The following is a 25,213-nucleotide window of genomic DNA, read 5'->3' as shown; positions in this document are numbered from 1 at the left end:
TGCCAACTTGTACTTCCCAAGCGCTTAGTACAGTGCTCTGCACACAGTAAGAGCTCAATAAATACAATTGAATGAATGAAAAGTGAAATGACCTACCCAAGGCCACAAAGTAAACAAGTGGCAGAGCTGGGATTAGAACCCATGACCTTTGGACTGCCATGCTCTATCCACTAAGCCATGCTGAAGAGAGCAATATAACAGCAGGCGCATTGCTGCCCACAGCAATTGTCAGTCTAGAGGGGGAGAAGACTGACAATAATATAAATAAATAAATGAACAGATAGATAAATAAATAAAGCACAGATATATACCAATATATACATATGTGCTGTGGGGATGGAAGGGTGGATGAATTCATTCAATTGTATTTATTGAGCACTTACTGTGTGCAGAGATGAATGAAGGAGCAAGTAAGAGCAGCACAGAAGGGAGTGGTAGAAGAGGAGAGGAGGGCTTTGTCCGGGAAGGCCTCTTGGAGGAGATGAATTTCCTCCCACTTTATAATACTAATAATAATAATTAAGGTACTTGTTAAGAGCTTATTATATGCCAGGTACTATATTAAGCACTGGGGCAGATACAACCAAATCGGGTTGGACATGGTTCCTGTCCCAAGTGGGGCTCACAGTATCAATCTCCATTTTCCAGATGACATAACTGAGGCCCAGAGAAGTGAAGTGACTTTCCCCGTGTCACACAACAAAGTGGCAGAGCCGCGATTAGAGCCCATGCCCTTCTCACAACCAGGCCCATGCACCATGCTGCTGCTTGTACACTTAATAAGTACCATTTGAAAAATGCAAGGGGCCAGCTGCTTCCTGACACCTTGCTCCTCTTTGACACCTTACATCAGTAGAAACAAGAGTGGCTTTGTGTGGTTGGGGGAGGGAAATACATCTTCTCTGCTCTGTGAAGTTGGGGGAGGGAAATACATCCTCTCCATTGGCTTAATCGTATAAATGTGAAAGCTATTTGGAGGTGGAGGGGTAGGGGGGGATGTAAAGCCAGACCAGCAAAGGAACATTCCACATTCCCAATATTAGCATTCCTAGTAGAGCAGCGCCATCATCGGAATGATATTTCTGCCCATCAACAGGCAAGCTCCGCATCCACTTTCCTCACACCCTTAGGAGAATGGCTTGGCCTAGTGGAAAAACCACCGGTCTGGGAATCAGGAGACCTGGGTTCTAATCCCAGCTCTGCCACTTGCCGGCTGTGTGATTTCAGGCCAGTGACTTCTAGGTGCCTCAGTTTCTTCATCAGTCAAATGAGAATCCAGCACCCGTTCTCCCTCCAAACTTAGGCAGTGAGCCCCATTTGGGACAGGGTCCTTGTCAATCTGATTATGTTGTCTCTCCCCCAGTACTTGGTATTGTGCTCTACCCATACCCAATATCAAAGTTAATTAAGATGTTTAAGTGCTTTATTAAGCATGCAGTCGTAAAGAAGGCATTCTCCTGGAGAAAATTGAAGGGGTAAGGTTGATTCGAACAGTTATATGGCCAACAATTATTTGCAAATCACTTTGAAAGATCACCTTCCCCTAGGATGATTCATTCACTAACTTGGGAAAGATTTGGCAGTGACTGTCTTTGCCATTTGGCACGATCTTTTATTGGAACAAGATATTGTGTATTTAATCCCGTGTAAGTTTGCGCAAAAATACTCTTCTTCACTCATAAATGTTTACTTTTATTTAGTAGGCCAAGATATTGCAGTTTTATATGTTTATTTAGTAGCAGTAGAGGTTATCTTGGCAAATTCTAACTCTACGAAGGAGGAAGAAAGACAAATTTAATACAGTGTTTCTGTTTTTGTTCATTTTTTGAAAAACAGAACCTCTGTAAGGTATCTGCTGGCAGCTCGAATTACAATAACTCCTACAGCTTCATTGTCATTCTCTTCTGGCTAGTTCTACCGTTGCATTATTATTAAAACGGAATCCCATCTCCAGAGCAGAGAGTTTTCTACCACTACATTAGCTTCAAATAAAGAAGCAACCTGGCCTGGTGGTCAGAGCACGGGCCTGGGAGAGTCAGGAAGGACCTGTGTTCTAATCCCAGCTTTGCCACTTGGCTGCTGTGTAACCTTGGGTAAGGCACTTAATAATAATAATAATGATGATGGCATTTATTAAGCACTTACTATGTGCAAAGCACTGTTCTAAGCGCTGGGGAGGTTACAAGGTGATCAGGTTGTCCCATGTGGGGCTCACGGTCTTGATCCCCATTTTACAGGTCAATCAATCAATCAATCGTATTTATTGAGCGCTTACTGTGTACAGAGCACTGTACTAAGCAGTTGGGAAGTACAAGTTGGCAATATATAGAGACAGCCCCTACCCAACAGTGGGCTCACAGTCTAAAAGGGGGAGACAGAGAACAAAACCAAACATACTAAAAAAATAAAATAAATAGAATAGATATGAACAAGCAAAATAAATAAATAAATAAATAGAGTAATAAATATGTACAAACATATATACATGTGCTGTGGGGAAGGGAAGGACTTAAGATGGGGGGGATAGATGAAGGAACTGAGGCCCAGAGAAGGTAAGTGACTTGCCCAAAGTCACACAGCTAAGTGGCAGAGGCGAGATTTGAACCCATGACCTCTGACTCCAAAGCCCTCTGACTCCACTGAGCCACGCTGCTTCACTTCACTTCTTTCTGTCCCTGTTAACTCATCGGACCTGTTTTCCCTCCCTATTAGACTGTGAACCTTAAATAGAACAGGGACTGTGTCCAACCTAATTTTCCTGTATCTACCCCAGCGCTCCGTAGAGTATCTGGTACATAGTAAGCACTTCAACCACAACTATATTATTATTATTATTATTATTATTATTATTATTATTATTATTATCAGAAAGTGTCTTAGGACAGCCCCAAATGAACTGACTCTCCTTTTGATTTACCTTAATGCAGGGGTTGGCAACATTTTATGTGCAGAGAAGCCAAGCAAAATGAAACTCTGACCAGTTGGTGCACAGATTGAACAATTTAAGCACATATTAATAGTAATTATGGTTATGGTATTTGTTAAGGACTTACTATGCATCAAGCTCTGTGGTAGTTCCAAGATAGTTTGGTCAGAAACAGTCCCTGTCCCACATGGGGCTCACAGTCTATGTTTTGTTTTGTTATCTGTCTCCCCCTCCTAGACTGTGAGCCCGCTGTTGAGTAGGGACCATCTCCAAATGTTGCCAACTTGTACTTCCCGAGCACTTAGTACAGTGCTCTGCACACAGTAAGCACTCAATAAATACGATTGAATGAATGAACGAAAATGAATAGGAGGGAGAACAGGTTTGCAGTTGAGAAAACTGAGGCCCAGGTTTGTCCAAAGAAACACAGCAGGCAGCCAACTTGTACTTCCCAAGTGCTTAGTACAGTGCTCTGCACACAGTAAGCGCTCAGTAAATACGATTGAATGAAAAAGTAGCAGAGGCAGGATTAGAACCCAGGTCCTCTGACTCCCTATCCCATGGGTTTTCCATTAGGTCACCCTGCTTCTACTACATCAGTGTAGCTTTATTCATTGTGAACCAGTTGGTTTTAATATAATGGTATTTAATAATAATAATAATAATAATGGCATTTATTAAGTGCTTACTATGTGCAAAGCACTGTTCTAAGCACTGGGGAGGTTATAACGTGATCATGTTGTCCCACGGGGGGCTCACAGTCTTCATCCCCATTTTACAGATTAGGTAGCTGAGGCACAGAGAAGTTAAGTGACTTGCCCAAAGTCACACAGCTAATTGGCGGAGCCGGGATTTGAACCCCTGACCTCTGACTCCAAGGCCCGTGCTCTTTCCACTGATCCACGCTGCTTCTCTGTATTTGTTAAGCGCTTACTATGTGCCAAGCACTGTACTAAGCGCTGGGGTAGATATGAGTTATTTCAGGCCAAATACAGTTCCCGTTCCTCATTAGGCAGTCAGTTAGGCTGTCAGTCTTAAGTATATATTGAGTCCTAAGTATATATTGAGTCATCATCATCAATCGTATTTATTGAGCGCTTACTGTGTGCAGAGCACTGTACTAAGCGCTTGGGAAGTACAAGTTGGCAACATATAGAGACAGTCCCTACCCAACAGTGGGCTCCGAGTCCTAAGTATATATTGAGCGCTGAGTGCAGAGCTCTGTACTAAGTGCTTGGGAGAGTCCAATAGAATAAGACACATTCCCTGCCCACATCAGTCTCACAAGGAGTTTTCAGTCTTGAGGGACTAGAGGGAATTTGGGGTGAGCTTTCTAAGCAGCCTATGTGTAGCCTTTGAGACCACCTGCCTGTCCTCTGTGCCCCCGCAGGGGCTCTGAGATGTCAAATCCAACAGACAATTCCTCTCCCCCCCTTCAAAGCCTTATTGGACGCACATCTCCTCCTTCCCAGACTAAACCCCCTCTTTCCTCATCTCCCACTCCCTTCTGCGTCGCCCAGACTTATTCCCATTGCTCTTCCCCTCTCCCAGCCCCACAGCACTTATGTGCTGGGGAAGCCACGTGGCTCAGTGGAAAGAGCCCGGGCTTTGGAGTCAGAGGTCATGGGTTCAAATTCCGGCTCCGCCAATTGTCAGCTGTGTGACTTTGGGCAAGTCACTTCACTTCTCAGAGGTCATGGGTTCAAATCCCAGCTCGGCAGCTTGTCAGCTGTGTGACTTTGGGCAAGTCACTTAACTTCTCTGGGCCTCAGTTACCTCATCTGTAAAATGGGGATTAAGATTGTGAGCCCCACATGGGACAACCTGATCACCTTGTATCCTCCCCAGCGCTTAGAACAGTGCTATGTACATAGTAAGCGCTTAACAAATGCCATAATAATAAAATAATAATTCTCTGGGCCTCAGTTACCTCATTTGTACAATGGGGATGAAGACTGTGAGCCCCCCGTGGGACAACCTGATCACCTTGTAACCTCCCCAGCACTTACAACAGTGCTTTGCACATAGTAAGTGCTTAATAAATGACATCATTATTATTATTATTATGTCCATATCTGTCATTTATTTATTTGTATTGATGTCTGTCTTCCCTCCTCTAGTCTGTAAGCTCATTGTGGGCAGAGGATGCGTCTGTTTGTTCATTCATTCATTCAAACATATTTATTGAGCTCTTACTGTGTGCGGAACACTGTACTAAGTGCTTGGGAAGTACAAGTTGGCAACATATAGAGACAGTCCCTACCCAAGAATGGGCTCACAGTCTAGAAGGGGGAGACAGACAACAAAACAAAACATGTGGACGGGTGTCAGGTCATCAGAATAAATAAAAATAAAGCTAGATGCACATTATTAACAAAATAAATAGAATAGTAAACATGTACAAGTAAAATAAATAGAGTAATAAATCTGTACAAACATATATACGGGTGCTGTGGGGAGGGGAAGGAGGTAAGGCGGGTGGGATGGGGAGGAGGAGAGAAAAAAATTGGACTCTCCCAAGCAGTGCTCTGCCCAAATTAAGCATTCAATAAATACAATTGAGTGAACGAATGAATTGATGAATGCCTGGGGGTCAGAGTTCACCTGCCCCCCTACAGATGAGGACCCAGTGTGGGCTACTTGTTGCTGACTCCTCCCTCCCCTCCCTCACCTGCTCCCAGCAGCCTCAGGCTGGGTGGAGTCCTGTCATCCCCTGCCAGATGCTGTGACTTGCTATATTGGACACCCCAAAGCGCTTAGTACAGAGCTCTCCAGATAGTAAGCACTCAATAAATACGATTGATTTTAGAAAACTTGCAGGGGTGATTCATTGGCACCATGCATTGGGTGACTTTGTCATTTTCCCCTCCACCCTCCCAACCCCCTTTATCTCGCCGGCATCCTTCACACCCCCTCTTTTCCTGGATCAATGTCCACAGCTGTTTCCCAGAAGAGCCAGATTAATAAATCGATCGATCGATCACATCAACCAGGTGCTTAATGTGTACGAAGTACTGTACTAAGCAATTGGGAGAGTACAGTATAGAAGAATTCCCCGCCCATAATGAGCTTACAGTCCACAGGGAGGAAGCAGACATTAGTATAAAGAAAAAAAAATTACATTTATGTACCAAGCCCTAGGGGGCTGAGGGAGGGGTGAATAAAGGGTGCAAATTCAAGTGCCAGGGTGATGCAGAAGGGAGGAAGAGAAGAGGAAATGAGGGTTTATGTGGGGAAAGTCTCTTGGAGGAGATATGGTTTTAATATGGCTCTCAAACCGCAACTGCAGACCTCTGCTCTAAATAATAATAATGGCATTTTATTAAGTGCTTACTATGTGCAAAGCACTGTTCTAAGCACTGGGGAGGTTACAAGGTGATCAGGTTGTCCCACGGGGGGCTCACAGTCTTAATCCCCATTTTACAGATGAGGTAACTGAGGCCCAGAGAAGTTAAGTGACTTGCCCAAAGTCACACAGCTGACAATTGACGGAGCCGGGATGTGAACCCCTGACCTCTGACTCCAAAGCCCGGGCCCGTTCCACTGAGTCACGCTGCTCCCCAGCGTGAAATATCTTGATAAATGAAATAAATGTTATCTTCACCCTCAAATATGCCCTAGTCTTGTTTTCTGCTTCTTTGAAATCTTGTATGCATTAGACCCTGTATACATAGTTCTTGTATGCATAAGATAAGACTAGATGCAGTTGGTTAATTTTGCTAACATTCCACACTCCCTGTTGCAGGATATGTGTCTGCTTATTATTATACCGGACTCTCCCAAGCACTTAGTACAGTACTTCGCAGACAGCAAGCGCTCAATAAATATGATTGACTGATTGATTGAATGAATGAATGAACCCCCCACTGAAACCCCTTCTGAAAGATGCGTGGTGATGATTCTAAGGAATCTGCAGCATCACATCTTTGCCCCACTTTTTCAGATCTAGGCAGCTCAACCTGACCAAACTTGAAGAAATTCCAATGTCCGGTTCCCTCCCAGATTCCTTGATGATGAAACTACTTGGCAGTGTCTTGGAACGGGGCCTGATAATTTGGTTTGAGAATATGTTTAGCTGTACCTAACTGGGAGCCAACATGTGGACTTTATTTTCTCCCCCAAAATGGAACCTAAAATAGGAAACAAAACGAATGCAAATGTCGGAATTCTCCCCCGAATGGAACTCAAAGTAGGAAAAGTCGAAAGAAATATCCATGTCGGAATTCGTTTGAAAGGAAGCTGGTGGATAAGGAGCATTGCTTCAGAATCACATCTCTCCTGGATTATAAGAAGCACCTGTATTTCAGTGCATTTGAGGAGGAACTGGAAGGGAGGGAAACGTTTAAAGTTGTCTTTGTCACTAGCTATGATTCTATTTCTAGCTATAATTCTATTTATTCTGACGGTTTTGAAACCTGTCTACATGTTTTGTTTTGTTGTCTGTCTCCCCCTTCTAGACTGTGAGCCCGTTGTTGGGTAGGGACCGTCTCTATATGTTGCCGACTTGTACTTCCCAAGCACTTAGTACAGTGCTCTGCACACAGTAAGCGCTCAATAAATACGATTGAATGAATGAATGAATTATGGCTCGTGATCATCAAATCCATTTTCAGCCTTTTGTCAGTAAATGGATGACCACATGACTAGAATGCTTAATTCATTTCCGTGAGTGTTAAATCAGTTTAGAAAAAATCATTATTGTAATTTGGGCATTTGTTAGGTGCTTACTATGTGCCAAGCACTGTACTAAGCCCTGGGGTAGATACAAGATCATCAGGGCCCACGTGGGGCAGGACGGAAACCAGGTATTGAATCTCTCTTTTACAGATGAGGAAACTGAAGCACAGAGAGGTTAAGTACCTTGCCCAAGGTCACACAGCAGGCAAGAGGCAGAGACAGGATTAGAACCCAGGTCCTCTGGCCCGCAGGTGCATGCACTTTCCACTGGACCACAAATGGGTTTTCATGCATCTTCCCTTCTAAACTGTAAAGTCATGCACGGCATCGTGGATGGGGCATGGGCCTGGGAGTAAGAAGATCATGAGTTCTTATCCTGCCCCTGCCACTCGTCTGCTGTGTGACCTTGGGCAAGTCACTTCACTTCTCTGGGCCTCAGTTACCTCACCTGTAAAATGGGGATTGAGACTGTGAGCCCCACATGGGGCAGGGACTGTGTCCAACTCGATTTGCTTGTATCCACTCCAGCGCTTAGAACAGCGCCTGGAACATAGTAAGCACTTAACAAATACCATAATAATAATAATAATAATGGCATTTATTGAGCGCTTACTATGTGCAAAGCACTATTCTAAGCGCTGGGGAGGTTACAAGGTGATCAGGTTGTCCCACGGGGGGCTCACAGTCTTAATCCCCATTTTGCAGATGAGGTAACTGAGGCCCAGAGAAGTTAAGTGACTTGCCCAAAGTCACACAGCTGACAATTGGCGGAGCCAGGTTTTGAACCCATGACCTCTGGCTCCAAAGCCCGTGCTCTTTCCACTGAACCATGCTGCTTCTCTTATAATTATTATTATATGCAGGCTAGCGTGTCTACCAACTCTGTTGTGTGGTACTCTCTCAAGCGCTCAGTACAATGCTCTGCACATAGTAAGCCCTCCATAAATACCATTGATGATGATGATGATGATGTACTTTATAAACTAATTTTTGTTGCTCCTCTTCATTAGTAGCTTTTTCTATTACAAGATAAACATGCCTTATCTATTAGAGAAGCAGCGTGGCTCAGTGGAAAGAGCCCCGGCTTTGGAGTCAGAGGTCATGGGTTCAAATCCCCGCTCCGCCAACTGTCAGCTGTGTGACTTGGGCAAGTCACTTAACTTCTCTGAGCCTCAGTTCCCCCATCTGTAAAATGGGGATTAAGACTGTGAGCCCCCTGTGGGCCAACCTGATCACCTTGTAACCTCCCCAGAGCTTAGAACAGTGCTTTACACATAGTAAGCGCGTAATAAATGCCATCATTATTATTAGGATAATCGCCCTACTTATTTGCCTAATTTTTGCAACATTAAAACAGGGGTGGGGTCAACGTGTAGGTTATAAAAGAATAAAGTCTAGCAATAACAGAAAGAGGACAAAAAAGAGAAGGGAAAAAAAGGAGGAGGAAAGGAGGGGAGAAAGAAGAGGGAAAGTAAGAGGGCACTTAAGACTTCAGTAGATTTAATTTATTGCCCTCTCCCAAGTGCTGCATTCAAGAGGCAAGCTCTCAATGAATTCACTCCCCCCACCTAGTTTCTTATCATTCTCACCTTTCTTTTACTCCACCCCTGGCCCATTGGCAATCTTAATAAATGAACTAAAGTCCCCCTCCTTTGAGACATTCCTACTTCAGAAGTTTTTGGCTCCTCCTCCTTCGTAACACTTACCCCTTAACACTTGGCTAGCACTGGAGTTGATCAGTCAAAAGCACTTAGAGAATAAATTCTAATAGGACAGTGACTGTGTCTTGTTCCTCCTTGGCAACAATCCACAATGTCAAACCGGGGCTGCTCTGTAAACTGTAGGATGAAGATGACATTTAATGTTTTTCTCTGCAGTGTCGGAAAAAAAGGAACTTGGCAATTCTCCCAGAATCAGTGGGGCTTTTCCACTGCCATTCCACGAGTTTTCTAATACCGGGCCCTTCTTGGTTCCGGAATTTGCTGGGAAAACAAAAGCAGCAGGCTTTAAGAGGCCTAGTCGATGACAAAAATGGAAGTCGTGTTTTGGTTCTGCTTAAGTCTGGAGGACCGCTCTGGCTGTCACGGTGCAGTGAATAACTGTGTAGCCCTAAATAAGTCCCTCCAACTTTGCTGCAATTTCTCTAACTGTAGACTGCAGGTAAAACTTGCTGTTCTCATCTCCCTGTGATGTTACGATGGTACGCAAGTTGCTTGGGTAGCAATACTTTGCAATCTGGGACTTTGTTAGTCTGTAACCTCATCATACCCCTCTCAGGGTCGCACCTGGAAAGTTTCCAGCACTCTACCAGTCTCGACAATGGGAGGGAGAGTCAAGCAGAGGCCTACCCATCCCATTCCTAGCTTGGCCAGTGGCTAGCGAGTAGAAGTTAATCTGCCACGAATCAAAACTTACCCATACTGGGCAGCAGTGGCCCAGGAGAGAGACAAGGGTGGAGACTCAAGTTTACTGCATGGAAGAAGGCGATGGTAAACCATTTCCGGATTTTTACTAAGAAAACTGTATGGATACACTACCAGAACAACTGTAGATGGAGGAGGGGCGTTCTGGAAGGGATGTGTCCATGAGTCGGAGACAACACCATAAGACAAGACAAAGCTCATTATATGCAGGGAGTGTGTCTGCTAATTTCTCTTGTCTTCTCCCAAGCACTTAGAACAGTGCTCTGCATATAGTAAGTGCTCAATAAATACCATCGACTGATTGACTTATGATGGCAAAGTCCCACATCTCTCTCTCTTTACAAATATATTATATATAATATATGAATGGCAGTCATATGTATATTCTATTTTGCTGTTTCAATTGAAACCATCACCGTTAATATTCATTGTAAGAGAGCAAGAAAATAAAGCAGGCGGAAACGAAGCGATCGTTTTCACGAAAGTTTAAAATAGAGCCCTCAACAATAATACTGTCTTCTTTTAGGCTTCAGGTGCTCACTGCCAACAAATATAGCATTGGAAAGCAGGACAGTCTGGGTTGGAGTTGGTGACAATTTCTTTGGCCTGATAGATTCCTCTTCAGCCAGCCAACAGCGTTTATGAAACGCTCAGTGTGGGAACCAATAGGCCTTCCCTACAAGCCAAAGGTGATGCGCTTTGGATTGAACATTAGGAGGGAATTTGGAAACTTTGTGACTCTACCAATCCATGAATCCATCTTATTCACTGAGCGCTTACTGTGTGCTAGAGCACTGTACTAGTCGCTTGGGAGAGGCCAGTTTAACAGAGTTGGTAGATACGTTCCCTGCCCACAGTGAGCTTACAGTCTATCTGGATAGTTTGTGATGTGGTTGTATGGACACATTTGGAGCTGGTCAAGGCAAATCAAAATCTAACTCAGAGGTGGCCGGATTTCATGAACAAAAGAGCCAAGTGCTTAGTACAGGTCTTGGCACACAGAAAGCACTCAAAAATCCCACAGTGCTTATGTACAGTTCTGTAATTTTATTCATTTGTATTGATGTCTGCCTCCCCAGCTCTAGAAGGTAAGCTCGTTGTAGTCAGGGAACGTCACTGCTTATTGTTGTATTGTACTTTCTGATGAGCTTAGTACAGTGCTTTGCACAAAGTAAGTGCTCAATACAATGAATGAATGAATTAACCCAAATAATAATAATAATAATGGCATTTGTTAAGTGCGTACTATGTGTGAAACACTGTTCTAAGCGCTGGGGGGGATACAAGGTGATCAGGTTGTCCCGCAAGGGGCTCACAGTCTTAATCCCTATTTTACGGATGAGGTAACTGAGGCACAGAGAAGTTAAGTGACTTGCCCAAAGTCACACAGCTGATAAGTGGCAGAGCCAGGATTAGAACCCATGACCTCTGGCTTCCAAGCCCATGCTCTTTCCACTGAGTCACGTTAATGCGACCGCATATCAGGAAAAAGATTCCTAAATCCAGAACCTGCCTGCCCTAGGTCCTGGATGGACAGTGGATGCTGAGTGCCTGGGAAAGCACAACAAAATTAAAAGACACTATCCTTTGCCCTCAGGAAATTTCTAGGCTAACAGGGGAGACCAGTAAAAAATAAATGACAAATTGGAAGAAAATGGTGTAAGCTCCTTGCGGGCAAGGAACGTTTCTACCAACTCTGTTGTAGTATGTTCTCCCAAGCCTTCAGTACAGTACTCTGCACTCAGTAGAGTTCAATACATATCACTGACTTATCAATAAGTGCTTAAATAGAACAGTATGTAAATCTATATGTCTCCTGGTGTTATGGTTGGATGTAGATGGAAAATGTGGAGGTGACACAAAAGTGCCAAGGTGGTAATTGGGAGGAAATGATGTGGGAAGAAGGAAAACCAATCAGGGAAAGCTTCCTGAAGGAGGAAGAGCTTTGTTCTAGCAGATTTGAAGGGAGAGGAAGTTCCAGTAATGGGGAAGGGCATGAGTGCCCTTTCATTTTGTTAATATGTTTTGTTTTGTTTGTCTCCCCCTTCTAGACTGTGAGCCCGCTGTTGGGTAGGGACCATCTCTATATGTTGCCAGCTTGTACTTCCCAAGCGCTTAGTACAGTGCTCTGCACACAGTAAGCGCTCAATAAATACGATTGAATGAATGAATGAGTGAGAGGTCACCAAAGTGCAGGTCGATTGTTTTAAACTTAGCTGGAAAAGGGCAGAGTATTCGATTTCCCAGCCCCCTTTTCATTTTCATTCAGTCATTCAATAGTATTTCTTGAGCACTTACTGAGTGCAAAGCACTGTACTAAGCACTTGGAAGAGTACAACAGAACAATAAACAGACACATTCCCTGCCTGCAAGGAGCTTACAGTCTAGAGGGGGAGACAGACATGACTATGAATAAATAAATAAATGAATTACTGATATGTACATTTTCATTTGACAAAAAGGATGGTCATCGTGTTTCCGTCCCAGGGAAGCTATGCGGCCATACAAGTTCTAGAGCATTCTAGAGAATCACTGAAACCCCTTTCGCTTTTCCAAGCACAAGGAAATATGAGTGGTGCTAAGCAAGACACTTTCACTCTAATTAATACTTGGCCCTGAAGTCTCAGACCTGAGGCACTTCTCTTATTCTCGACTGGAGGTTTCCTCCTACGTCATAAATGACCAAGACCCCAGTGGTTTGTTTTTTTAAATCATTGAAAGGAAGTGCAACACTCAAGCCCAATGTAAAAGCCAGACGAAGGCGTATCGGTGTCAGATTGTAAGGTCCTTTACTAGATTTTTTTTTAATGGAATTTGTCGAGCCCTGACTATGTGCCAGGCACTGTACTATGGACTGGGGTAGAAACCAGATAATCAGATTGATCACAGCCCCTGTTCCGCATGGGGCTCACACTCTTAATCCCCGTTTTACTGAGAAAGTAATTGAGGCACAGTGACTTGACCAAGGTCACACAGCAGACAAATGGTGCAATTGGGATTAGAACCCATGTCCTCTGACTCTCAGGCCTGTGCTCTTTTCACTAGACCACACTGCTTCTCCTTGGGGGCTGGTTTCGTGTCTACCGGTCTATTGTATTTTCCTCTCCCAAGTGCCTCGGACAGTGCTCTGCACACAGTAAGCACTCAAAAACTACCATCACTTGATTGATTGGTTTTGAGGAGGTTACCCAGAGATATTTTATGACTAGAGATATGATTAGAGAAGTACCATGATGTAGTGGATAGAGCAGGTTGCCTGGGAGACAGAAGGTCATGGGTTCTAATCCCTGCTCCGCCACTTGTCTGCTGTGTGACCATGAAAGTCACTTCACTTCTCTGTGCCTCAGTTGCTTCATCTGTAAAATAAGGATAGAGGTTGTGAGCCACACTTGGGACAAGGGACTCTGTCCAACCCGATTTGCTTAGTACAGTGACTGGCACATAATAAATGCTTAACAAATGCCAGAATAATTTTTTTTATTATTATATTTTGCTCCACAGTCACCCATTGTACTCTTATCCTTATCTTATCCTCTTATGTCCTATATGTTGCCAACTTGTACTTCCCAAGCGCTTAGTACAGTGCTCTGCACACAGTAAGCGCTCAATAAATACGATTGATTGATTGATTATCCGATTGATTATCTGCACATGGCTGGCTCAGCAATAATGGGAGAGAGAGTGGGGATGGTTCACTGCTACCCATCACCACTCCTGAGACTCTCTCTGCACTTTTCCTGGGTCTGTCCTGCTAGCAAGATCCCCCACTGAAACTGGGAGAAAATCTTATTATTATTATTGTCCTTACTATTAATAATAATAAGAAGAATAATTGTGGTAGTTTGAAAGCGCCGTGTACAAAGCACCGTTCATTCAATCGTACTTATTGAGTGCTTACTCTGTGCAGAGCACTGTAGTAAACACTTGGAAGAGTACATTACAACAATTAATAGACACATTCCCTTCCCACAATGAAACGCAGGGAGAGATACAAGCTAATCAGGTTGGAGACAGTTCCGGACCCTCGTGGGGCTCACAGTCTTCATCCCCGCTTTACAGATGAGGGAACTGAGGCCCAGTGAAGTGACTTGACCAAGGTCACACAGCAGACAGGTGGCAGAACCAGGGTTATAACTTACGTCCTCTGGCTCCCAGGCCCATATGCCCTTTCCACTAAGCCACGCTGTCCGGGGGTGGGGGCGGTAATGAAGACTGATGACCTTGGATCAGGCCTGAAGACTTTGGGACCAAGAATCTATACAAGGAGTCAATCGTAGCGTTAAATGTTTGTGACATCTCTGGTCCCTGCAGTTATGTGCCCAGAATGCTCCGAATTAGTAGGTGGAGAGAGGTACGGCTCATTAAGGCTCATTTTACAGAGAAGCAGTGTGGCTCAATGGAAAGAGAGTGTAGCTGGAAACCCCAGCTCCACCACCTGTCAGCTGTGTGACTTTGGGCAAGTCAGTTAACTTCTCTGTGCCTCAGTTCCCTCATCTGTAAAATGGGGATGAAGACTGTGAGCCCCTCATGGGACAACCTTGATCCCATTGTATCCCCCCCAGTGCTTAGAACAGTGCTTGGCACGTAGTAAGCGCTTAACAAATGCCACCATTATTATCATTGCGAAGTACACCCAACAAATTCCTTCACGCCCAACGTGACCGCAGCATAGTGCCTATACTGGATCGCAGTGCCTTGGATCAGCAGACAGCTGCTCAGGAAGCACAATGGCCTAGTGGATAGAGCACGGGCCTGAGCGTCATGAGGTCATGAGTTCTAATCCCAGCTCTGCCACTTGTCCGCTGTTGGGCAAGTCCTTCATTTCTCTGGGCCTCAGTGACCTCATCTGGAAAATGGGGATTGAGACTGTGAGCCCTCGTGGGACAGGGACTGTGCCCAACCCGATTGGCTTGTATCCAACCTAGCGTGGCACATAGTAAGTGCTTAACAAATGTCAGAATGATTATTAATTATTAACCTTGGGTAGCCACTGTCGCGTTCACTGCCGAACTAACCGGCTGTCTTCAGGTTTCTTCACTACGTGAAATGCTCTAGGTTTCTGTTACTCATCTGCTTTCTCCCCATACTGGCCCTTCAACAGTCCTCCATTGCCCCTGTCAGAATTAGAAACCGGGGCTCCATGGGCTAATGTCCTGACCTAGTTGGCGTTTGCTGATGGCTCTGTGTTCTACAGGTAGGATTAGAGACAGATCTCCTGATCTCTCGGCCAGCATTCTCCCCCCTAACCAATAAACCAAGTTAACCCTTGGGAACACAGATGCATCTTTGTGTCCAATCGCCTGGTGAAACGTCACTTCCCCATCTACTTTAAACTTTAGAGCTTTCCATTAGCCAACCCAGACAATTTTTAGTGCTTCACCCAGACAAGGTGAAGGTCACAGATTTTCATCAATGAGCCCGTGTGACTCACCCTCTAGAAACAATGAATCAGCCCAAGCTCTCTCACAGAAATGCCTCCTGATTTCTAGATATTCTACCGAGAACAGATGAATCTCTTTTCTTCGCTCTTCCTTTCCTAACTTAGCCAGCCGTTTGAAAAGTGGAAATTATTCCTTATTCAACAGACCTTCTATTTTCAGATCAGATAACTGCAGGAGAAGTGGAGTGTCACTCTTCATTAACAGAGAATTTTTAATTAAGAGTCTTTGGGACCTCATTCAATTCACACTGATGTCACTGATTGAGCACGAAGGATAGATCTCCTGAAGTAGAGGATCGTTTATTAAAAATGAAAACTTTAAGTAGATATGCCTGCCAGAAATCCATCTTAAGAATGTTCCAATTGAAAAAGACAAGTTGCTTCCCCTAGGAAATTTTCTATTTGAAGGGTTGTGCAATCTTCAAACTCTGCAGGGCCACACAGGAAAGTCAGACCCTTCAAATGGAAGAGAAAAATCACTGATCTTTAACTTCCCAAGCCCGATTTTATGTTACTGGCACCGGTCTTTGTAAATGAACATGCCACAGTTTTCTGGTTGGAAGCACGACACCCTCTCAGATGTTTATTTTAGCCTTAAGATCCTTTCTCTCTCTTTCTTTTTCTTTGAAGGCGATCTCCGAAGGGCTGAACAAGACAGAGGAGTCAAGCCGTTGAATCTTTGCAAAGAATGTTCAAAACACGTCCCACCCAGTGAGTCTGTAAAGGCTAGCCTTCCTGGAATCGCTGCTGAATGAGCTATAGACCCTGGGAACTTGGACAAGCCAAACTTAGAAGTATGAAGAGAATGTAGTGAGAGGAAGTGGTAGAGGGTGAGTCAGCATATGAGTAATTTTGTTCCAATGAGAATGAAGACTGTGAGGTGTGTGTGTGTGTCTGGGGAGGGGGGGGGTTAAATTTTTTTTTGGTCTTAATCTTTTGGACATCATTGCTTAATGGAGAAAAATAAGTGATTGTGCTTGTATGGCTGGTACTTTTTAGGTTTTTTAAACTCATATTCAAATGACACTTTGCCTGCATGCATAATGTCTACTTATTTATCTCCATAGGCACTCTGTTCTTAGGAAAGAGGAGAGAGCAGCTACTCTCTGGTGAGTATCTGTTTCTGAAATTTTCTCGGTTTTTGCAGTTCGCCTCGGGATCTGACTGAGTTCTGGGGGTTCCACCCTGGGAACTTTGTTCAGACGTGGAAGATCCGTAACTTGAAACGTGCCTCTCTTTCATCCCTAAAATCAGGCGGTGCTTTGATCTGGGAGTGTTAGGAACTTCCTGACTCATTACTGGGGATAATTCAGAAACAGATGATATAGTAGCTGACTTTGGTGGTGATAATAGTGTCTAGCTGTAGAATCATCCCCTCGAGGTCCATTTAGGTTCAGAAGTAACATTTAAAGTTTGATGGGGGGTAATTAGTACAGAGCCCCAAGGGGTGCAGAAATGGGCTGTATTTTTGCGGAGGGTTGGTGGAAAGTTGTCCTGAATTGATTCTGCTTTGAGTTGAGCTGCCCATTTTCAGCAGAAGGACACTAAAGAGAAGAATCAGAAGTTTGTCTTTGATCTACCGAATGAACGGTTCAGGAAGCTATTTTTTGGTGCTGTTTTCATTTGGATCAAAATGTCTAGATCACTAACAGTGCAGCGGGAGAAGATAATGTAATACAACTTAAAAGACAGAGTTTGTGGATTTATCGAAAAGAAATTGGTATTGCTTCATCTGCTTAGGAACTGGCAACTATCTGTGTTATTTTTAAGTCCAATGTTGGAAACTTTTTTTAGACCAATTTAGTTACAGTAAATGAAACAATTAAAATGTCAAGCATGTCTTTTGACAAGCATTTTTGGTAAATTTGCTTTTATAAAAAAAAAAAAAACACCCCACTGAATTTAGCATGGTAGGCAGGGAACTAAAGTCTTTTCAGTGTAGTCATTTGAGTGTGTGGGTTTTCTGGGTTAAAATGAGTCAGCATATGCTTTTTAAAAAGTCTTGTTGCTAGGGAGAGATTAAATCTGCAGTCAATATCTTGTAGCCATTGGACGGTTCTATTCTCTCTACAACCTGCTGTAGTTTAGAGGATCCCCTTTGCCCCCGAGACAGAAAATGCCTTGACTCTTAACTGTAGGCCTGTTGTAGTAAACGAGCGTGTTTTTTTCCAAAGATTCTTATTTTTATTCAGCTTCAGATGTTGGTTATTTCTAGGTATTGGGTTGGGAGCACCAATTCAAGTAGGGATTTGAGAAATCAAAGGAAAAGTTGAATGAAATGGCTTGGTGAAGTCAGCCTCTATCCTGGAGTTCCTTTTTCCCATTTTCATTGTAATTCCGTTTTCGTGTAATGGTCGTTATAGTAATCGCCACTGTCGTTGTCATCATCCTAGTATTAGTAGTAGCTGTGGTATTTCTTAAGCACTTACTATGTGCGGAACACTGTACTGAGCGATGGGAAAAAGAGGAATGATGGGAATTAGACCCTGTCCCTTGAGGGGCTCACAATCTATCAGTATAGGGTGAGGGTGAGGGGAGGACTGGAGAAAGACCCATTCAGTGAAACAATGAAACACCGAGCCATCAAAACAGCATAAGGGGCAAAGACAAATACATGATATAAAAAATAAAAACCAAAAATCACTAGGAAGCTGGGGCTAGAGGAGCAGAATTCCTCCTCCTGATTCAGAGTCCACAGCAATGGCTACCACAGCCATCAGCTTTCCCGAGGTTCTACGGGGCCTCTCCCTGCGGATGCTGTTCTCGTTGCCGCTGGAAAGCAGGAGGGCTGGGGTCTCCTCAGAATGGTGTGAAGGGGAGCCGAAGGGAAGGCAACTGGTTCGGCCATGTGGAGGAGGGTATCGAAATCACGCTGTGAGGCAAAACCAAAAATGCCGGATGTTTTGTTCGGCTCCAGAAACGAAGAGGGTCCGAAACGGCAGAGCGACGGCTTTTATATCCGGTCTGGCAGGGATGTCGGGGCGCTGAAGGATGGCAGGGGAGGCGAGGTTGTAGTTTCCAGATGTTCTGGCCTGCTGGAGGTGAAAACAGTCCGAAGAGGCAGAACAACAGGCTTTATACTTGATGGGTGCAGAGCATGCTGGGAGCAGGCAGAGAGTTCCTCAGCCATGGTTGGAGGGCTGAGGGGGGCAGGGCGCACCTTTTCTTCAGCTGACATGAGAAATAGAGAAGCAGCATGGCATAGCGGATAGAGCCTGGGAATCAGAGGACCTGGGTTCTGTTCCCGGCTCCACCACCCGCCTGCTGTGTGACCTTGGGGACACTTCTCTGGGCCTCACTTTCCACATCTCAAAAATGGGGATTAAGAGTGTGAGCCCATGTGGGACAGGGACCGTGTTCAATATGATTAACTATCTGCCCCAGAGCTTATCACTGGGTTTGGCACGTAGTAAGCGCTTAACAAGTACCATTATTATTATTAATATTTAATAGTCTCCAAAAGGAATATCAGAGTCAGTAAGAGTCAGGCCTCAGTGCAACATATTGGTTATCCAGCAGTATTTTGCCCAGTCATAAATCTGCTTTAGTGGCATAACTGAGGAAAAAGACAGCGGCTTGTCCTGGGCAGGGAGCATGTCTACCAACTCTGTTGTGCTCCCAAACACTTAGTACATTGCTCTGCACACAGTAAGTGCTCAATAAATACAACTCACTGATCGACTGACTAAATTAGGGTACGGGCACCTGGGTTCTAGTCAGCTGGGCCAATGTTCAGTGGGGCAATTATTAGTGGAAGATACCAGCTTCCTTTAAAAGATGTGGGGCTCCTATGGGAGCTGGAAACTGGCAGGTTCCAAACAAGACATAAGGAACCATCTCTTCAGCTGGAGAGTAGTGGGAAACAACATGGAATTCATTACCACAGGAAGTCAACAGTTTAAAGATGGGCTTTGGTCACTTTGTGGAGAGGAGGGACGTAATGGGCTGTTAGAAAGATAGGGAATCAGACAATCGATCGATGGTATTTATTGAGCACTTACTGTAGGCAGAGCAACATACTAAGCGCTTGAGAGAGCACAACACAACAGAATTGGTAGGCCCCACCCACAACAAGGGAAGTAGAAGGGACAGTTATGGATTTTGGAGAGTCTATCTCAATAATGGTGAGATTGGTTTTCAGGGAAAGCAACAAATGCATGAGGAATCCCATGCAAAGATCAACTAGTGGGCTGGATAGACCTTCTGCTAATTCATTAATTCCTTCATTCATTTATATTTATTGAGCACTTACTGTGTGCGGAGCACTGAACTTAAATGCTTGGGAGGGGACAGTGCAACAATAACGGACACATGCCCTGCCCACAGTGAGCTTACAGTCTAGAGGGGGAGACAGATGTTAATCTAAAGAAATAAGTTACAATTTTCATGGACATAAGTGCTGCTCATTCTCTAGATTGTGAGCTCATTGTGGGCAGGGAATGACACTGTTCATTGTTATATTGTACTTTCCCAATCACTTAATATAGTGCTCCACTCACAGTAAGGGCTTAATAAATACGATTGGATGAATGAATACTGATTGTTTCCCTCCCAGGCGTTTAGTACAGTGCTCTGCACCCAGTAAGCACTTAGTAAATACCACTGCCTGATGGATCTATCGATCTGACCCAGCAATGACCTTGCTTCTGGTCTCCTAGCAGCGAAATGAAAGAAATCTAGAAATTGAATTTAGTGGAAGAAAGCTGATTCAGTGTGTGGCCATTTGCCAAGGCTGAAACACCAACTGTCTGAGACCTGTTACCCGTCTGCGTCTGAAAAGACCCAGAAATCGGTTCTTGGAGGAGATTGCAGGAATGAGGCGGAAAGCAAACTAATCCTTTGCCCTTCTTTCTAAGAGCTCTGGGAGTTATTCGAGGTGTGGGGAGTGAGAGGAATCGTGTCGGTGGGCCATAAAAGTTTGTCAGTGATTATTGGTGGCAAATTTCCTCCTCAGCCTCATGGGTGATGATGAGCGTGAACCAGGACCACACCCAAGCCCATGATTACTTCCTGGAAAAATTGAAAGAGATTTAAGCGTTTGACTGACTTTTCCAGATGGTGCAAAAAAGTTGCCTCGCTGTTTAGATAGACGAAAATTGGGAGTAACAGTTACCTTCAACATCAATTAGTTGTACGAATCGAGTGCTTACTGTGTGCAGAGCACTGTACTAAACACTTGGCAGAGTACAGTATAGCAAAGTTGGTAGTCCTGTTCCCTGCCCACAGAATAACTCTGAAGTGGGCGAAGGGAATTTAGTTGATTTTTTAAAATTTATTATATTTGTTAAGCACTTTGTGCCAGGCACTGTACTAAGCACTGGGGTAAATGCAAGGTTGGACACAGTCCATGTCCCATGTAGAGCTCACATTCTTAATCCCCATTTTGCGGATGAGGTAACTGAGGCACAGAGAAGTGAGGTGATGTGCCCGGGTCACACAGCAGACAACTGGCGGAGTCAAGATTAGAACCCAGGTCCTTCTGACTCCCAGTCCCGGGCTGTATTCACGAGGCCACTTTGACTATTCATCAGGATAGCCAGGGAAGTAATTGCAGTAAGGGTTTACTATATGCCAATCACTGTGCTAAGTGCTGGGTTAAATATGGGACAATCAGGGCCCACATAGGGCTCACAGAGTTAAGTAATAATAATAATAATGATGGCATTTGTTAAGCACTTACTATGTGCAAAGCACTGTTCTAAGCGCTGGGGTGGTTACAGGGTGATCAGGTTGTCCCACGTGGGGCTCACAGTCTTAATCCCCATTTTACAGATGAGGGAACAGAGGCCCAGAGAAGTTAAGTGACTTGCCCCAAGTCACACAGCTGACAACTGGTGGAGCCGGGGTTTGAACCCACAACCTCTGACTCCAAAGCCCGGACTCTTTCCATTGAGCCGCGCTGCTTCTCTAATTCTAATTCCGCTCCTCCACTTGTCTTCTGTGTGACCTCGGGCTTCTCTTCTCTGCGCCTCAATTACTTCATCTGTAAAATGGGGATTAAGATTGGGAACCCCATGTGGGACAGGGACTGTGTCCAGTCTGATTATCTTGTATCTACTCCGACGCTTAGAACAGTGCCTGGAATATAGTAAACTCTTCTGTACCTCATCAGTTACCTCATCTGTAAAATGGGGATTAAGACTGTGAGCCACACGTGGGATAACCTCATCACCTTGTATCCCCCCAGTGCTTAGAACAGTGCTTTGCACATAGTAAGCACTTAACCAATACCATCATTATTATTATTATAGTAAGCGGTTAGTAAATGCCATTTTAGAACAGCGCCTAGGGCAGCCCTCAATGAATACCATTGATTGAGTGATCGTATTCCCCGGGCAAGTTACCTAATTTCTCTATGCCTCAGTTTTCTCATCAGTGAAATGGGGATAAAATGCCTGGGCTCCATCCCCCTTAGATTGTGAGCCCGATGTGGGATAGTGTGTGGACTAATTGGATCATTTCTACCCCAGCGCTTAGCAAAGTGCCTGACACATAAACTCTTAAAAATCAATCAATCAGTCAAGCAACGGTACTTATTGAGGGTTTTCTGTGTGCAGAGCACTGTTCTAAGCACTTGGGAGAGTACAAGCCAAAAGATTTGGTAGACACTTTCCCTGCCCATCGGGAGCTTACAATCTAGATGGAGAGGCACATGTTAAAGTAAATTACAGATCTGTATATAAGTGCTGGGAGACCTCGGGTGGGGTGAATACCAAGTTCTTAAAAGGTACGGGTCCTAGTGAATTGGCGGTGCAGAAGGGAGAGGGATTAGATCTCTTGGAGGAGATGTGGTTTTAATAAGGTTTGGAAAGTGGAGGGAGTGGTGTTTTGCCTTAGAACAGTGCTTTTCACATAGTAAGCACTTAACAAATACCATCATTAATTAATTAATTAATATATGAAGGGGAAGAGAGTTCCAGGACAGAAGGAGGGAGAAGAGTCGGTGGTGAAGTTGATGAGATCAGGGTTCAGTGAGTAGGTTTTGGAGGAGCCAAGTGTGTGGGCTAGGTTGTAATAAGAAATCTGCAAGGTAAGATAGGAGGGGGTGAATTGATTGAGTGCTTTAAAGCTGATGGTAATGAGTTTCTGTTTGATATGGAGATGGATAGAAAACTGGTGGAGGTTTTTGAGGAATGGGGAAACGTGAACTGAATGTTTTTGTTAGAAAAATGATCCAGGCAAGCAGAGTAAAAAAGAATGGGAGTTGGGGAGAGACAGGAGGCAGGGGGGTCAGTAAGGAAGCTGATGCAGTAAAGATGGGTTGTGATAAGTGCTTGGATCAGCAGAGTAGCAGTTTGGATGGAGAGGAAAAGGCAAATTTTAGCGACGTTGTGAGGATAGGACCAATGGGATTTGGCGACTGATTGAACATGTGGGTTGAGTGAGAGAGAAGAGTTGAGGATAATGCCAAAGTCATTATCCCCAAGGTGTTGCCTATGGTGATTGGGGAATTCAAGGGGAGGATAGGGTTTGGGTGGAAAGATAAGGGGTTCTCTTTTGGACAAATACCGCTATTATTATTATTATTATTATTATTGTTGTTTTTATGCTCTATTTTTGTGTGAGAGCAGAGCACGTCCGCAAAATGACATGTGAGACACCATGATTGCTTCAGGGAGGTCAGTGTAAAGTGTGTGAAATTCCAGGAGGCTCAATATCTGGAATTCCCAGGGTCCATCAGTAGCCTCCCTACATTCTTAGCAGACGCCGAATCTTCCCCATGCTGGGCTGAGGAGCAGCAGGGTATTAGCATGTTGCGGCAGAAATCCTCTTTGATTCATTGTGTTTGGGGTTTTTCGTTGTCTTTTGAGTCAGCCCTTCATTGCAAGGAGAGCGTCAGATGCAGAACTCAGTGCCCTTAGTTGCTGCTGTCTATGGTGACCTTGAGCCGGAGATAAGTCGAGGATGTAAATTATGTTGGTGTCTGTCTCCCCTGCAGAACTGAGAAGCAGCATGGCTCTGTGGGTATAGCCAGTGCCTGGGAATCAGAAAGACCTGGGTTCTAATCCCAGCTCTGCCATATGTCTGCTGTGTGACCTCGGGCAAGTCACTTCACTTCTCTGGGCCTCAGTTACCTCATCTTTAAAAATGGAGATAATAATAATAATACTACGTGTTATATTGCTTACTATGTGCCTAACATTGTTATAAGCACTGGGGTAGATACAAGGTAATCAGATTGTCCCACGTGGGGCTCACAGTCTTAATCCCCATTTTACAGATGAAGTGATTGAGGCACTGAGAAGTTAAGTGATTTGCCCAAGGTCGCACAGCAGACAAGTGGTGGAGCCGGGATTAGAACCCATATCCTCTGACTCATGTGGGACAGGGACTGTGTCCAACCTGATTAATTTGTAATAATAATAATGACATTAAGCGCTTACTATGTGCAAGGCACAGTTCTAAACGCTGGGGTGGGGGGTACAAGGTAATCAGGTTGTCCCACGGGGGGCTCGCAGGCTTCATCCTCATTTTACAGATGAGGGAACTGAGGCCCAGAGAAGTGAAGTGACTTGCCCAAAGTCACACAGCTGACAATTGGAGGAGCCGGGATCTGAACCCATGATCTCTGACTCTTTCCACTGAGCCGTTGTACCTACCAGAGCACTTAGAACAGTGTTTGCCACATAGTAAGTGCTTAATGAATGCAATAATAATCATAACTATTATTATTCATTCACTGTCATATTTATTGAGCACTTACTGTGTTTAGAGCACTGTACTAAGCACTTGGGAAGTACAAGTTTGCAACATATAGAGACAGTCCCTACCCAACAGTGGGCTCACTGTCTAGAAGGGGGAGACAGACAACAAAACAAAACATGTCAGTTCCTTCACCTGTAAAAGGGGGATGAAGACTGTGAGCAAGTTTGCAACATATTATTGAGGGCAGAGATGGTGTCTCACTCTGTGGTACCATCCCAAGCCCTATGTATAGTGCTCTGCACACAGTGTTCACTGTGAGCTGGTCACTTCTGGGCTCAGTCTGCCAACCTCTCACCCAAGTCCTGCCTCTTTTCTGGAACACCCTCCCTCCTCAAATCCAACAGACACTTCCTCCCCCTGCATTCCAAGCCTTATTGAAGACACATCTTCTCCAAGAGGCCTTCCCTCACTAAGCCCCCCCTTTCCTCTTCTCCCACTCCCTTCTGCGTCACCCGATTTGCTCCCTTTTTTCTTCCCCCTCCCAGCCCCACAGCACTTCTGTACATATCACTAATTTACTTATTTATATTAATGTCCATCTCCCCCTCCTCTAGACTCTAAGCTCATTGTGGGCAGGGAATGTGTCGGTTTATTGTTGTACTCTCCCAAGTGCGTAGTTCAGTGCTCTGCACACAGTAAGCTCTCAATAAATATGACTGAACGAATAAAAGAGACTTCTGGGTGAGCTCGAAGGAGAACTCCCTACCAGAAGGATGTTTAGCATTTCCGTTCCTTAAATCCGCCCCCACTCCTCTGGACAAAGCCTGGGAAACTGGTTTTTGCTCCCATCCCAGCCGGTTCCCAGATCTAACAGGTCTGTCTCTCATCAACTTACATAGTGGCTGCTCTGGCACCCCCAGAGATGGAAGCAATCAGGTTTTGGGGGGTGGTCTACAACAGAATCCCTGACCTTCTGTGACCTGGAAGGAAGAGGAAGAGGGTAAAATGCAATTTTCGGATGTTTTTTCTTTATCAATCAGTGGTACTTATTGAGTGCTTACTGGTACAGAGCACTGTACTACAGTGGGAGAGTACAATACA

At 44.5% G+C, this 25,213-nt stretch overlaps 1 non-coding gene across 1 annotated transcript; it reads left to right on the top strand.

Annotated features, from left to right (window-relative positions):
• Nucleotides 1–9,870: 9,870 nt before the first annotated feature.
• Nucleotides 9,871–10,008, top strand: LOC119944907. The gene has a single exon (XR_005456048.1). It is a non-coding gene; the product is annotated as a small nucleolar RNA SNORA7 (small nucleolar RNA).
• Nucleotides 10,009–25,213: the final 15,205 nt, after the last annotated feature.

This window comes from Tachyglossus aculeatus, chromosome 23 (assembly GCF_015852505.1).
Source record: "Tachyglossus aculeatus isolate mTacAcu1 chromosome 23, mTacAcu1.pri, whole genome shotgun sequence".
In the NCBI taxonomy this organism is placed as follows: Eukaryota; Metazoa; Chordata; class Mammalia; order Monotremata; family Tachyglossidae; genus Tachyglossus; species Tachyglossus aculeatus.
This window is presented reverse-complemented; position numbering and strand designations above follow the sequence as displayed.